The 6867-nt window shown below is 35.5% G+C and overlaps 1 protein-coding gene across 1 annotated transcript in view; it reads left to right on the top strand.

Annotated features, from left to right (window-relative positions):
* The window catches only part of LOC113361057 (major latex protein 22-like), a 23968-nt gene that overhangs the window by 2679 nt on the left and 14422 nt on the right, over window positions 1-6867 (top strand). The window lies entirely within an intron of this gene.

The raw sequence follows: 6867 nt of genomic DNA on the forward strand, positions 1-6867 counted from the left end.
CCCCCCCCCCCTCTACAGATGTCATTGGTGTGCTAATCAGTTTCACAAATCTGCAAGCCATGAAGAGACCCAATGGTCAGCATTGCATGATGCGCGACCTTACTCTCCAAAACCTGAGGTGTTTGTATATACCAATTCTCTTGCTTTGCGTCTTTAACTCTATGTAATCGCTGCTTACCTTTACAGAGCCTAACTTTCCACTTACAGAGTCTTTAAATGTCCATTACTTATCAACTTCAATTATTTATGACCCTGTTTGTTTGGTCAGGCAAATACTCTTTGTCTTCCACGAATGCTACTAAGGTCTTTTTTAGCCTTGCTATTCCTGAGGTTCTTGACATGATAGAAAGGTATGACATGTGCTCTGATGATAATTTTTGGTTGCTATGAAGACAATTGTAAATTCTCATTGTTTAAGCTGGATGTACACCAGGTCTTTCCGAATAACACCAGCCCGACAAATAACACATCCTGATCAAAATAGGTAACACGTTGTTGACCTCACTATGCCAAATAACACAAAAACAATTTCTTAATTGTTGGAATGCAAGTGGGACTCCAAATAACAGGTGCATATATACCTATCCATATTACTTCCATTCCATGTGTTTATATTCTCAACCGTGGCTGAATAACTCACGTCACATATGGGTAATCACCAATGTGTGTAGGCATTGAACCGAATCATTGTCAAAGAAAGTGCAACCAGAGTTATAACTAACAAAGGTTGGTACTGTTTGGGATGCAACAAGTGCATGGCCAAAGTTGTAGGTGATCCCATTACATATCATTTTCCCCCTATTATAGCTTTCATTCTAGAAATGTACTTACTGACTCAAAAATAATGTACCCGACATGATGAGAGTTTTTTTAGAGATGACGCTGGCAAACAACAATATAATAAGGCAATGATTTAATGTTACTTGAGAAAATACTAAGTGTGTGCTTTGAAGGAGTCACTGAATGGATACTTAACGAAGCTTCCATTTGCATTATTTTTCACTGAGTTTCTGTCCTGACATTGTAGCTAGCATGTTGCTTAACGATCACAAAGTTAAATTTTAGAATTCCCTATGGCACGACCCCACGTAGCCCAGATGTCCTTTGCTTTATGGAATTTTCTGGCTATTGTAGAAATGTCTAAATTAAAGCAATCGTTTGGAGGTTACCAAGCTTTTGATATTTTTATGTGTATACAATTTTCTTTTCTATGTTCATTTGCAGGTCTCTGAAAGGTGTCCTTATACTACCAAACATGCAGGTTGACTAGAAGAGTCCCTAATCTGGGTATTGGGTCTCTGGTAATGTTGGCATTAACATGGAGGTTTTTAGGTTTCTCATTCATTTTCATGATTACCAAGTTCAAATATTGATGTCTTTATGATGTCTCTAAGTTGTTGTTTAAGGGTGGTATTTTCAGGGTACACAGTTTTTTAAGAAACAACTTGTAAATAAGCAACCATCAGTTTAGTATTTCCTGCAAGTCATAACAGAGCTTTTTGTCATAGACAATACACTGTGTGAATAATGTAAAAGGCCAAATTTGCTCACAAAAATATCATTAACGGACATGAAATTAGTACAACTGAAATTTTTTTATACAACATACCAACTGTGTGAAATCCAGTGAATGATTAGTTTGTTGGGTTGCTTAGCTATTTAGTGTATGTCCTAATGATAAATTAGATATTGCTTTTCTTTTGCTTGAATATTAACGGGATTCCCGGTGTTGTTTCCGGCTAACAATGTAATCTCGGATTGCAAGATTGTAGAACATATTGATGGGACGAGTCATAATTACCAGAAAATAAACTTCATCGGTCAATCCACATGATTTTACTTATTTTACTTAGCACTGTCGTTTTTTAAGAAATTGATCGGTGTTTTTAGTCGACCAAAAGCATACGACATGCCAGATAACCATAAATGTGTTGTTGTATAGATTGATCAAATCCGTTGTCCGTATCGTTACGGCACGGATCATATCTAGTCTATCTTACAAAAATAAATGTGTTTTTCCCGATATGACGGTTCAAAAATAGCTTTTTTAACCGATCGACGGTGCTCGTCGTTCTAAAATTGTTGAAAAGAGCAAGACATGAATCGTGGCTGAGAATCCTTCCTACTTTTATGCTCTGATCTAACGGTTCATATACAGTTTGGGGTTAAATGCTAAGAGGGAAAAAAACGCCGAGCGACCGTTTCATTTTGTTGTCAATAAGGAATGATATTGAACTCGACCGTTTTTCTTCTCATTTCGTTGTCAAATTCAATAGACTCAATAATCAATGGAATTCACGCACCGTCCGTTTCTTTTCTTACGGAATCGAACCCAAACACATAACCGTGTATAAGAAGAGTTTTTCTCCCGAAGTTTGACGACACATTTTCTCGCTTCTTTGCGAGTTTAGAATTAGGCAAGTGCAACATGGGATCTACAACCAAATCTAGATCATCAATTTCGGAGTAAATTCTCGGTCTCTATTGTGGTCGAGCATTTCGTCTTCTGTATTTATTTTTAGAGCGGAAGGTATGTTATATTTTTTTCCGCATTTTTATTTTAAGTTTGTCATCTAGGTTTTGTGCTGCAGGTAGAAACTACGTATATTTTAAATATTATTGAGTTAGAATCCATGTCAACGATAATGCAATTTAGGAAACCTTTTTGTGGTTTCGGTTCCAGAAATCAGTAATTCTATTAACGTATCAGATGACAGAATTCTCATAACGTGTTATAGTTTCTTTTATCCTAACTGAACATTGAGTTACTAATGATCAAAGTTCGATGGCAATTAGGATATTGTTCACTAAGTATCAGAAAGTTAGAAACGAAAGACTAACTTCTTATTCACTGCATATACTACTATATGTGTACATTATCACTTGTACTGGACATGGGAGGAGAAAAGGGAATTTTATTTCTCATTTCTTCTTACACGTTGTACAGCCACTAAAGACTATTTATAGTCCAACTCAAATTCATACATGCACGCTGGGTGCACATCCATCTTCCACGAGCCTATACATGTGGCGTTAAGTGAAGATGTTAATCCGTTTAATGTTAGTCATCGTACTTGTACAAGGTGGCTTGTCCGGGTCCCACTAAAAATGTGGTCAGCCACAAATGTGAAACCGACAATACGTAACACTTTTCGTTGGATGACCATCATTTTAAAAAAATTCTCGATAAAAACCTGATGGGAAAAGTCCGAGCAAAAAGGCATCGTCTCGTTAAAACCTCACCAGAAAATTCGGTATGGCAAAAACTGGTCCAAGGAAAAAAAATACAATACTAATAGCTTTAAAGTGATGATGGTCGACACGAAATTTCTCGTGTTGTTGAAACTGCGTGAGAAAAAGCTGCATGGGATCAAAACCCGAAGCATATAATACCGGCACATCTCAAAAAATTCTATGGATATCCATCTTCGTAGATGATGATCATTGTTCTAAGATTGTTATCTCATTAAAAATCTTGTCAGGAAGTGAAGAAAATGATTGGGACAGCGTACGAGAGTTCTTACTTGCTGAGATTAAAGAAAAGACCATAATTCAGTTTTCATTTTTGTTCAAGTTGTGGGTACCAATGCAGTTTTTCCATACAATGATACAAGCTCCTGACAAATCACTGATGGAAATGCAGATAAGGACGCAAGTGCTGCACTCTCCAGGTTTGCATATAATGAACATTACCAAGTTACTGTTGTTTTTCCTTATAAAAACTTTAAACTTGGTTGTAGAATTTTTGTTGTATTTGTAAACAAAGCATGAGCATGTCGAATCTGGTGTTGCAGCAACTTGGATTTATAAAGAATCCGAGAAAAAGGTGTCACCGTCAAGGGATATACATGTACCCAAGGTTGACCTATCTCCGTTCCACTCCTAACGAGTAGAGAATGAAACCGAAATAATGATGAAGACGACGGTGGGATTAGCAGGTATAGGTCCTTGAGAAAATGACATCCAATTCTCATGATGGAAGGAAGTCACCTTCTTGCTTCAGTTATTGTCAAGTTTCATAATCCTTTATTTTTTTACATTTTCTTTTCAGTTCATCTACGTAAAATGCAAGCTCTTTGTTTTTCTTCGCAGGGTTGTCTTGCGATTCTTGGTCATGATCCGGAATCAGTCTTTGATTCATCCGTCATGATTCTCAATTTACAAAATTCTTACATTGATCATTAATGGAATATGCTGAATATCTCCTTTACTTCATGTGGTAAGTTGTCACCTTCACAAATAACTACTTGGTTTTGGATGCATTCTAGATTAACTGTTATCTTGAAGCAGTGTCTAGCTAGAAGATTTGGTAACGAAAATAGTGAGAGAAATCCTTGCTTTAAATTGTCTGGTGCATTAACCGCATGTTGGAGCGCTGGGAAAATTAAAACCAACTACTCCAACTGCACCGAATTTTATAAGCTTTTTTGATATTCTCTTGGTTTTTGTTATCTTTCTCAATCCTTCTGGATGATTGTATGAGCTAAGTACCATCATTGTTTCGTACACTATCACGTTCTAGTCTGACCTCCTGACTTTGGAGTAGGGCTGTCAGATATAAGACCGTACTGTGAGCAGTTCGGAAGAAAAATAAAAGTATGTAGATCGTGCTTTGCTTCCTGAGAAAATACTTTTCTCCAGTGACACGATAAAATGGTAAAATTTGGTTCGTCTCGAAAATGATTGTTCCAACCTGATGTTTGACTCGACAATTTGTTATTCCAAACGAATGTATGGAGTTGGCATCCCTAAAATTTCTTAGTGATTTAGCTTTTCTTTCTGGACATGTAAGGTTTTGTTTCGTGATGCTTAGCTGTTGGTTGTTCACCATATCGTCTATGCTTATGCACAAGCTAAATACAGATCCCTATCGTTAGTATGTTTAGACGTTTTATGTAAGAATTTCTTGCTTGATTTTTTTGACACAAAATGGGTTGAGATATGGGAATATATATATATATATACACGTTGTTAACTAAAGTGATAAACCGATAGTTATTGTTGACTTTCAAATTAGTTAATTATTATAATCAGGGCCTCGCTGGTTATAGGCCAGCTAGGTGACGGTCTAGGACCCCCAAATTTTTGGGGCCCCAAATTTTCAGTTCTGCTAGGGTATGTTTGTGCCCTTGAAAAAAATATTGTTTGATGTCCGTGAGTCATCAGCAATCAGGAGTGACTACAAAATCCCCCCTTTTTTTTTTGATAACTATATGCTAAAAAAAAATTAGCTTTGGGTGGTGCATTTTAACTTCTTTTACCGTTCTTTTATTCTCATCTCTATTGCGAAATCTAGGGTTTCTCTAATTAAAAAAGAAGAAACTGAAATCAAAGTAAGTTCCATTTATCGATTATCTAAAAAAAAGTGGATCATTATATATTTATTGTAATTTTGGGGAGTAACTGATTTTATGTATTGCTGAATGCCTATTCAGTTCAGGTTCTTTTCTTTCCTCAGTAAAGAAATTGATTTAGCATTTGTATTCACTCACTGGTTCAGACTTTTGAAGTTTTTACTTTTTAGACTTAGTTTAAGTTGTGTTGTTACCGTCGCCAAATGATGATCGTTCAATTTTAATTGTTAGTTAACTGACATGGACATACGAATTTGGCATGTTTGTGTACATGCTTTGTATTTTTTTCATTCTTGAAATGATCAAATATCAATTGCAGTAATTGGTCCTAGTAGAAAGACAAAATGCAAGAGTGGTGATTCTAAAAAAACAAAAATAAGAGACGAAAAACTTAACAGTTCTCTGCGAGGAGAATGAATTCAGTTTCAAATGATGACAACCATGAAGAAACAATGAATGACAGTGCATTCAGTGTCGAAGAGTGAGTAAATTTAGTTAATGAGATGGAAACAATTGTGATTTTCTGGACAATGATGAGAATGTATGTAGACAAAATGAAGAACCAAGACGCCTAGAATTGCCACCACCAAATACAAATCTGATTATGTGGTATTTTCTTTGTGTGTGTAGCCTTTTTTTTTTTGTATTTTGTATCGTTTGACAATTTGTGATATATTTTATATCAAATCGCAACAAAATAGATTTATTTTGCTTATATAGGCCCCGTTTTAGTAAGTTTGCCTAGGGTCCCTAAAAAGTCTTGATTATATTGCGCAAACATCAAGCTTACTACGTATTTTTTGTTGTAATTATGCAATTTTACCCTTGGGTTTCCTTATTATGCGGTTGATTTTGTTATTATTCTTGGGTTACTACGGCAGAAGGTCCAACAAATCCAAGTTTTGGAAGTAATGAAAGTGGAGAACAAATTGCAGGTTCTGATTTTTGTGAACAACATAGGCGATGAATATCTTTACCTTGCTATTGGTTTTTGTGATTGGAGGATAACGTTGACAATAAATTCGAACCAACCTTTCCCCACAATCTTGAATGAAAGCTAGCATTCTTTTCAAGAAATGAAGTCTGAACTATAAATTTTAACGTTGACAATAAAGATGTTGCATGATTTGAATAATTATGCGCGTGGAGTGAATCTGTTTTGGATTAAAAAGTATTAGATTTAATGGGATATGAGATTAATCGCTGTAACGATACTATATTGTATTGTGGAAATTGGATTTTTCCAACTTCGATTTAGATCTTGAAAAATTTAAATGTTTGCGATGCGGCACCCATCATGGTGGAACCAGTACTGCCCATTTAGAAAGTCTCTAATTAATATGAATGCTTTAGCGTCACATGACTTTAGTTGTTTGTTTTTCAATCAAGAAATCGTATACACAAATTATTACCCCAGCTGATTGAAAAAATTGCAGATTTATGACACGGACGAGTGTTTGTTTTGTACATTGTAAAAATGATCATCTAGCTTTTTTTTTTTTTTTTTTTTTTT

This window comes from Papaver somniferum, chromosome 3 (genome assembly GCF_003573695.1).
Source record: "Papaver somniferum cultivar HN1 chromosome 3, ASM357369v1, whole genome shotgun sequence".
NCBI lineage: Eukaryota > Viridiplantae > Streptophyta > Magnoliopsida > Ranunculales > Papaveraceae > Papaver > Papaver somniferum.